This window comes from Triticum urartu, chromosome 3 (assembly GCF_003073215.2).
Source record: "Triticum urartu cultivar G1812 chromosome 3, Tu2.1, whole genome shotgun sequence".
Taxonomy (NCBI): Eukaryota; Viridiplantae; Streptophyta; class Magnoliopsida; order Poales; family Poaceae; genus Triticum; species Triticum urartu.
The window spans coordinates 234,692,796-234,702,465 of NC_053024.1; positions in this window are offsets into that span (position 1 = coordinate 234,692,796).

The following is a 9,670-nucleotide window of genomic DNA, read 5'->3' on the forward strand; positions in this document are numbered from 1 at the left end:
GGTGGCTGTTTTGAGGAAGGTATATGGTGGGTTTATGATACCGGCGAAAGTTGCATGGTACTAGAGGGGCTAGCAATGGTGGAAAGGTGAGAGTGTGTATAATCCATGGACTCAACATTAGTCATAAAGAACTCACATACTTATTGCAAAAATCTATTAATTATCGAAACGAAGTACTACATGCATGCTCCTAGGGGGATAGATTGGTAGGAAAAGACCATCGCTCATCCCCGACCGCCACTCATAAGGAAGACAATCAGTAAATAAATCATGCTCCGACTTCATCACATAACAGTTCACCATACGTGCATGCTACGGGAATCACAAACTTTAACACAAGTATTTCATATCCACAATTACTTACTAGCATGACTCTAATATCACCATCTTCACATCTCAAAATAATCAAAAGGAATCAAACTTCTCATAGTATTCAATGCACTTTATATGAAAGTTTTTATTATATCCTTCTTGGATGCCAATCATATTAGGACTAAATTTATAGCCAAAGCAAATTACCATGTTGTTTAGAGACTCTCAAAATAATATAAGTGAAGAATGAGAGTTCATCAATTTCTATAAAATAAAACCACCACCGTGCTCTAAAAAGATATAAGTGAAGCACTAGAGCAAAATTGCCTAGCTCAAAAGATATAAATGAAGCACATAGAGTATTCTAATAAATCACAATTCATGCGTGTCTCTTGAGGGAGTCCTGGATTTTGGGGTCCTCGGGTGTCCGGGCTCTGCGATATGGGCCGGACTAATGGGCCATGAAGATATAAGGTCTAGGGCCTCCCCCGTGTCTGGATGGGACTCTCCTTTGCGTGGATGGCAAGCTTGGCGACCGGATGTATAATTTCCTTTCTCTGTAAGCCGACTCTATAAAACCCTAGGCCCCTCCGGTGTCTATATAAACTGGACGGTTTAGTCCGTAGAGGCAAGGAAAATTTCATATAGGCTTAGGGTTTAGCCATTACGACCTCGAGGTAGATCAACTCTTGTAACCACTATACTCATCAAAGTCAATCAAGGAGGAAGTAGGGTTTTACCTCCATTAAGAGGGCCCGAAACCTGGGTAAACATAATGTCCCCTTTGTCTCTTGTTACCCTCGATCCTCGGACGCACAGTTCGGGACCCCCTACCCGAGATCGGTCGGTTTTGACACCGACATTGGTGCTTTCATTGAGAGTTCAACTGTGTCGTCAACAGTAGGTTCAATGGCTTGTTCAATCATCAACAATGATGCTGTTTTCGGGGAAATCTTCCTCCCGGGTCAACTTTTTGTGTTCGGCGGCATTGCTCTGCATGCCAATTCAATTGGTCACCTCAAACATATCGACAGCTATGCCCTTGGTCATCAGATCAGATTCAGGAGCCTGAATTACGTCACCAACATCCGAGGAGACTTGATCTTCGAAAGGGTTCACGGCCTCAACCATTGTTCCTCTGCCCCAAGAGGAAAACCCATTGGACCCATCATGACGCACCACTCAAGGTCCAACTATCATCCCTGCCCTGGCCTTAGATCCAGGGCAGACTACTTCATCCAAAGATGGGTATCTGAAACCCACCGGACTCTCTCCTACCATGGAACTTTCTCCGGAGACCCGGAGGCAACTATGTCTTCGGCGAGCCTGGAATCAAGCAGGACCCTGCCTGTCATCGGAAAGCTGAACCTACCTCAGGATGCAAACTCTGAACTATCAAAGTCTGCGGCTAGTGAGCACAACCTGGCAGGATCGGCCGTGCCTAGCCCTGCAGGTCCTCAGTTCCCCATCCGGCCTTCCTCTTAAATGAAGCCTTGGACCTAATGCGATCTCTTGCCATTACGAAAGTATTGCCTCCAAACTACACCTAGCCCGTACTAGGGGCTGAGAGCGGGGAATTTTACATCCCACCCACCACCCACTTAATAGCCACTGTCAAGGATTTGGCAAACATGCTAGATTACGCCTCCGAAGACATCGACAGTATGGACGACTGTCGGTGTCAAAACTGGCGGATCTCTGGTAGGGGGTCCCAAACTGTGCGTCTAGGATCGATGGTAACAGGAGACGGGGGACACGATGTTTACCTAGGTTCGGGCCCTCTCTATGGAGGTAATACCCTACTTCCTGCTTGATTGATCTTGATGAATATAAGTGTTACAAGAGTTGATCTACCACGAGATCGTAATGGCTAAACCCTAGAAGCCTAGCCTATGAATATGGTAATGAGTACATGTGTTGTCCTTTCCGGACTATCCCCTTCAATTTATATAGACACCAAGGGGATCTAGGGTTTACATGGAGTTGGTGACATAAGAAGGAATCTTCGGTCACCAAGCTTGCCTTCCACGCCAAGTAGAGTCCATTCCGGACACGAGTATGATCTTCAATCTTCACAGCCCATTAGTCCGGCCCATGGATAACAGGCCGGACGCCCGAGGACCCCTTTGTCCAGGACTCCCTTAGTAGCCCCTGAACATGGCTTCAATGACGAGGAGTCCGGCGCACAGATTTGTCTTCGGCATTGCAAGGCGGGTTCCCTCCTTCTGAATTACAGAATGGTCTTTGGACGAAGTAAGTATATTCGCACCTGTGTACATAATTGCAGAGAATATAATATCCCACGAGCCCAACTTGTTCACAACTGTTCACGACGTCATATCAGGCCTGCCTGGTTACTATTTCCAACCGTCGGCTAGCAAGCCGCCCCACGTCTCGGGTCGTGGTTTTACTGGCACGTCTCGTCAAGGCAGAGATCGTGTCCCTTTATTTACGGGATTTTCATTAATATAGGCGTGGGTAATCCAACCGTCCCCTGGGTACAACTCCTTGGTGATAGGTAAGTTCAGAGACCCCGGGGGAGACGCCCAGTATTCGGGGCCTTTATATAGAGACCCAGTCCCGTCTTCTCCCCTTGCACTTGCTCCTTCCTCAACCCCAGCCACCCCAAGTTCCAACCCTCGGGTTCCAATCGCCACCAGCCCTAGTCATGTCAGGATCCAACCGTCAGGGCCGGTGGGTGGCTTCTTCTGTCACAGAGGAGGATATTGCGAAGCTCCGCGTAGCGAGGTATCTGACCCCGGAAATCTTTCATCGGCTTCCGGCACAAGGGAAAGTCATACCGACCCCCAGATTTGGCGAGAGGGTAGTATTTGTATCCCACTTCCTTCACGGGCAAGGGTTCATGCTTAACCCCTTCGTCCGGGGGCTCATGTTCTACTATGGGCTAGATTTTCACGATCTAGCCCCGGATTCTGTTCTCCTCATCTCGACATTTATCGTCACATGTGAGGCCTTACTCCGGACTCCTCCGCACTTTGGTTTGTGGCTCAAGACCTTTGGTGTGAGGCGGCAGGTGGTAGAGGAGGAGCAGGCAGAGTGCGGCAGCGTCATAATAGGCAAGCTGGCTGGCACGGTTTGGCCCAAAGGATCTTTCGCCAAATCTCCCTACCTATGGCAGCAAGGGTGGTTTTATATCAACGAGCTGCAGGGCTCCAAGTGGGCGGCTACACCTGTGTTCCGACGAGGTCCTCCAATTCAGCTCGCTTCATGGGTCAATAAGGGATTGGACTGGGGATCCGTCGATGAAGTGCAGACTCTGCAAAGTCGCATCCGAAGCCTTACCGAGAAGGGCATCGATCTTGTGAACGTCGTTCAAGTAATGCTAGTCCGCCGGATCCTGCCATGTCAGTGGCGGCCTCTTCGTATGTGGGAGTTTAACCCAGAAGGGCGGCGGACTCTACAGCACTTCTTCGGCACTACCGAAGATGTTGGTCTTGACTGCAATGATCCGGACACTTCGGTAAGTACTCGATACCCGAGCACCTTCCATTCAGGCATCTCTTAACAAGATACTGAACAATCCGTCCCTCTACAGGACTAGATAAAGAAAGCGGTGCTAATCTGGTGTCCGGCGCCTCTTCCCGAAGGCCCTACGACTGCCCTGCTGATGAGAACGCTGATGCCAACACCGTACCAGGTGGCTGCGTTCGGGGAAACCAAAATTATTTTGCCCAAGGGTAAGAGTGCAGAGGGAGCCCTCCAGGGCAAGAAGAGGGCCGCCTCCGAAGATCAGGAGGGGAAGCCTTCCAAGAGAGGAAAAACGCTGTCGTCGAGCGGCTTGGGCCAGACGATTGAGGCTGCCGTAGAGCTTGATGACGAGGACGAACCTCAAGGCAAACCATAAGCGAGGCTGGGGTACTTTAAATGCACCTCACTCTTTTCCTATTAGTGATGTAATCATCCGATATATGTTCTTCCACGCACGTTAACGCCTGGTGCTTCTCAATCGTCCTCCTCCTCGGGAGATCTTCTTCCAGAGATGATGGAGAGTGACACACCTTATCCGGCCTCATCGCCCAATAGGGGGGATGATACTGAGGTATCGTCCCGAAGGGCTCCTCCCGAACACCAAGTAGTACAGGAAACGGAGAAGGCGTTACCCAAAGGCGGTGCCTCTATCACTCGGGGTTCCGGGATCAAGACTGGCGTCCCCGAACCATCCGGTTTACAGCCGGAGATGATTCTGGAGGCAAGTAAGCGGGTTCCTTCACAGGAATGCCATACTCCGGCGGCGGTTTCTGAAGACCGAGGAGCGCCGGAAATGCTGATGGGCCTGTTACAACGAGCATCCATTTCAGAAGAGCACCGTACCTTGATGGCTATGGTGGTCAAAAGGGTTCTATCCGCGAAGAGTGGATTGAATGAGGCCTTCACGAGCCTTCTAAGAGGTTTTGAAGTTTGTGATGTAGCTTTTGTCAATTGAATTTTACTGACAGAATGCACCTGTTGTATATGCAGTAGCCCCTGAGACTCGGATTGTCTTCCGAAGGAAGCGATCGGAGGATCAAAGAGATATGCTCAGGTATTAACCTTGGGTTAATTTGAAATACAGGTTGTTTCCCCTCATGTGGCTGTCCGAAATACGGAAGTGGCCGAACTGCAGCGAAAGCTGGATATTGCGGAGGATGACGTTGCATTGATCAACAGGCATCTTGACGACTCGCAAGGTATGTATTTCGAGCATTCTTTACACTAGTATGCTTGACGCGGGAAAGAGCTTTATATGAAATGTGCATGAAATGCAGATGGTGTGGCCGCCATGGAGGCTCTTCGGGCGGAGCTAATCCGGGCCAAGGAGCGGGCCCAATTTAGTGATGCTGCTGCTGAAGGAGCATCAGTTGAACTGAAGGACGAACAAGCTACGTGATGCCAGGGCGAGGAGAAGGTATCCACAATCACACTCGCTTTGGAGACTGCTACTGGCCGCTGCGAATTTCTTGAGAAGGAGAATAAAGCCTTAACGGCTGAACTGGACAAGGCCCGACAGGAGGCAAGAGAAGTGCGATCAGAGTCCAGAGCACTCCATGAGGAGGTTCGGCAAGCGAAAGAGATAGTGGATGGAAAGCCTTTTCTGCTGCAGACGAAGTTCGGCGACTCGGACTATGTTCAGCTGAACCAAGTGTGGAGTTCTCCGGATGAGTATTTGGACTTGCCAAAGAGTTCTTCCGATGCAGCATGATATTACCAAGCGCGAGCTGGATATGCAATGGAGAAGCTTTTTTGGTCACAGTTCGGTGCGTCGAAGGGCCCGCTGCTGCTCAATGAACAGATGTCCCAATGGGCCGAACTTCATAGGGTATCTGGCGCTGCCATGAAGGATGTTATAATCCGGTTGTGGCCAACCGAGCCTGTGCCGAGTAGCTATTTTGGTTTGGTGCAGAAGCTTGTCGATGTGGTGCCGCGAATCGATGCTGCAAAGCGATCGGCGTGCATTGAAGGTGCACGGATGGCCCTTGCCCGAGTCAAGACATTCTGGGGAAAGATGAAGGCCATCGACGTCGCAACGAAGGGTCCGCCTGAAGGCAAGGACCGTCCAGAACCGTAGCGTTATTTTGAAGACGTCCTGGAGGCCGCCCGCTTGATAGAGGGTCAATGCTCGAAAAACATAATGTTCGAGTGTGGTGTATGATGATTGTAAAAGACAATTTTATAGTTAATCTATTTATGTTTTGCTCGAAAAGCTTGAATTCCTCCTGTGCAGAAATTTTAATATAATCTGAATGTTTTCCAGTCGTCGGCTTCAGCCCCCTCGTAGGAAGTACGGGGGTGTTCGGAAAAGCATTTAATCACTCTTTATCCAACGTCTTGGTCCATGAAGGAGGTGATAATGCGGCGAACCAGGCAATCGGACTATAAGGCGTTAACACTTTCACTTAACCACAGGAGTTTAATGGTGGGGCTATGACATAGCCCCTGGTGTTTATGCGGCGTGTGGTGCCTTGCATATATGATCTGAAAAAGATCCCTCGTGTTACACGGAGAATCGCTAAAGATTCCAATAAGTCGTCAAGTGGTTGACCAGCTCTCGCCGCATCATGACAGTCAGCTTTCGGCTTACTCTACTGAGGTGCTCATCCGGTTTAGGCTAGGGCACAATCGCAGTAGTTCTCTCTTTACTACCCTAGCCGATACAGCGGAACGTAGGGTAGCAAACACAAGAGCCGGGCAACCCAACTGTTGACCCAAGACAACGATTCAGAGCTGATGCATATAAGGCCAAACTTGTGACGCCGAAGTACGCTATAGAGCCGTTCGGACTTTTACTGGCTGCTCAGTCATTCCCATGCCGAGCCCCTGGAAGGATATGCCGAGGTGCATCTGCACAGCAGCTGTTAAGGCCGTTTATATTGTGGAAAGAGTATGAAGGATCGGTTCGGATGAGACTTACTGAGAATGGAGCGATGTGCCAATGATAAATTTATGTGTATATATATATATATAATAAAAGGAGAGAAACCACAGACCCGACTATTTGACATGCTCGAGGTCGGGATGAGAGGAAAGAGGGCATAGTACAGGCTCGGAATAAAGAGTGCACGCCAAAAGAAAGTTATTTTGGACCTCCTATCGCACGTCCGTGTCGCCCGTCCTCGGGGAGGGGAATCCTTAACGGAAGTAGCCCCTTAGGTGAGCATACGAATCCGAACTCTGATAGAGTCCGTTGTAGATGTTGTCCAGCTGGTCACCTGTTCATTAGGGATGATACAGAAAAATAAGGTAAACAGATAAAAAACGTTACGAGAATTCTTGTAGGGTTGTCCGTATTTTGCTTCTACCGATGCCCATGGTATCCTGAGTGCGTAGTGATGTGCGCGTGGTGCAAATTTTGCCAGCACAGGACGTGGGTGGCGGAAGACAAACTGCTATTTGCGTTCCTGGAGTGGTCGAACGTCGGAGGGAAACTGTTTCTGGCCCCTGGCGTTCTGCTGGTGAGCTGATCCGTCATCTTTATCGCCTGGTGGCCTCCTCCCCTTGTGATTAGCATTAAGCTTGCCTACCTGCTTGAAGACCCAACAGTTTCGGTTGGTATGATTAGCTGGCCTATCGGGGTGACCGTGAATCTGACAAGGTCGGTCCAATATCCTGTCAAGGGTGAATGGTCCATCTCGGTGTGCCTTTAGTGGCTTCTTCCGTTGACCGGGCTTCAGATTGTGAAATCCGGCGTTCACCACTGTGTCACGTATATTACTGCGACTGTTGAGTTCGGTTCGTTGTGGCTTGCCGTTGCCATCTCGGATTTCGGAAGTGCCCGGGCCGCTGGCGTCGTTGCTTTTACGAGCAAGCCAGTTGTCTTCTCCCGCGCAGAAGCGGGTCATTAGAGCGGTAAGGGCTGCCATGGATTTGGGTCCTTCCTGGCCGAGGTGACGCGCTAGCCATTCATCCTAGACGCTATGTCTGAAGGCCGCCAGGGCTTCTGCGTCCGGACAATCGACAATTTCGTTCTTTTCGACTAAGAACCTGGTCCAGAGCTCCCTGGCTGACTCACCGGGCTCCTGGACAATGTGGCTTAAGTCATCGGCGTATAATGGCCGGACATATGTTCCCTGGAAGTTGTCTCGAAAGGCGTCTTCCAAATCTTCCCAGTTGCTAATAGAATTTTCTGGCAAACTTTTTAGCCAGTACCGAGCCGGCCCTTTAAGCTTGAGAGGTAGGTATTTAATGGTGTGGATGTCGTCTCCACGGGCCATGTGAATATGGAGGAGGTAATCCTGGATCCATACCGCGGGATCTGTTGTTCCATCTTATGATTCGATGTTAATGGGTTTGAACCTGTCTGGAAATTCGTGCTCCATTACTTAGTTAGTGAAGCAGAGAGGGTGTGGGGCTCCTCTATGTTGGGCCACACTATGAAGCACCTCCGGCGGGCTCTGTTTACGGTGTTTGGACTGGGCATGGTTGGCTTTATAGTGTCTGAATAGGCGACCATCATCGTCGGTCGCTGTATATCTTTGTGATCTGTACATCGATCTTGTGTGTCCTGCTCTACCCTCTGTGTCTTGGTTGATATCGCGGGTATTCCCCCGAGCTGTTTTGTTTTGACGGCCGAATGGGTTGGTATGGTTCTCTGCTTGGGCTGCTGCTTTGTCTGGACCGAACTGTGGTCAGCCCGCCGCATTGTTTGATGGTGGTATGGGTTCCATCGCCCTGCCATCGTATTGAGGGAGCCACCTATTCTTGGGGTGGCTTTTAACTGGTCTGTTGAGGTCGTATTCTTCGGAGGCCAAGACCTCGGTCCATCTATCATTGAGCAAATCTTGGTTTGCTTGAAGCTGCAACTGCTTCTTTCTTAGGCTCCTTGCAGTGGCTATAAGCCGGCGTTTAAAGCGCTCCTGCTCGAGAGGTTCCTTGGGCATGATAAAATCCTCATTGCTGAGGATCTCCTCTTCCTCAGAGAGTGGGAGATAATTGCTGTCCTTCGAGTCCCCATATGTGGTCTGTTTGTTAGAGCCGTCTTGCCCGCCTTCCTGTTCCTCCTGCTCGGATTCTACCTCAACAGGGTTTTTGTTGTCCAGGGTATCATATTCTCTGGTGCTGGAAGTGTTTTCTCTTGGGTGATGTGACCTAGGGCGCCAGTGTCCAGGTTGTGTACTAGGCGGTTTATTCTCAACCGGATCCTCCTTGTCATCATCGAGAGCGCCGTAAGGTGTGTCTATCATACACACGTCATACCATGAAGTGGTCATCCCGTGTCGAGTGGGTAGTAAGCTCTGGCCTTGCCCCTCATCATCGTCCACATTGTCAATGTCTTTGGAGCAGGGGTCGGCGTGTTGGTTAAGTCTTCAACAGTGGCTATGAAGTGGGTGGCGGGTGGGAAACAAAATTCTCCATCGTCCGCCGAAAGTTCGAACCGAACATAGTTCGGCGACGGGTTGTCTACCGGGGATAGGTTTTTTAGCGAGTTTAGCATGTCACCCATGGGCGAGTGTTGGAAGACTTCTGCGGTGCTGAACTTGAAGATCGATAACCGTTCGAATTCGATATACGCGGGCTCGCAGGGTTCGGAGTTCGACATCGGAGGCGAGTCCGAGGTTCCGTTGATGCAGATACCGTATGAAGTGGAATCTTCGTGCGGCTCCAGCGCCACGGAATCGGTAGCCCCTATGATGGGGTCAAGCTTCCCGTCTTCGGGCGACTTGATTTGCTCTAGATTTAATGCCAGAGCTGCTACAGGAGCTATCTGCTAGATGTGGCCCGATGACAGGTTTAAGCCATGTTCAGTGAAGCGATGGGGAGGGATTGCCGTGGTCACGAATCCGTCAAAGATCAAATCTCCATGGATGTCTGCGACGTAATTCAAGCTTCCGAATCTGACCTGATGGCCAGGGGTGTAGCTGTC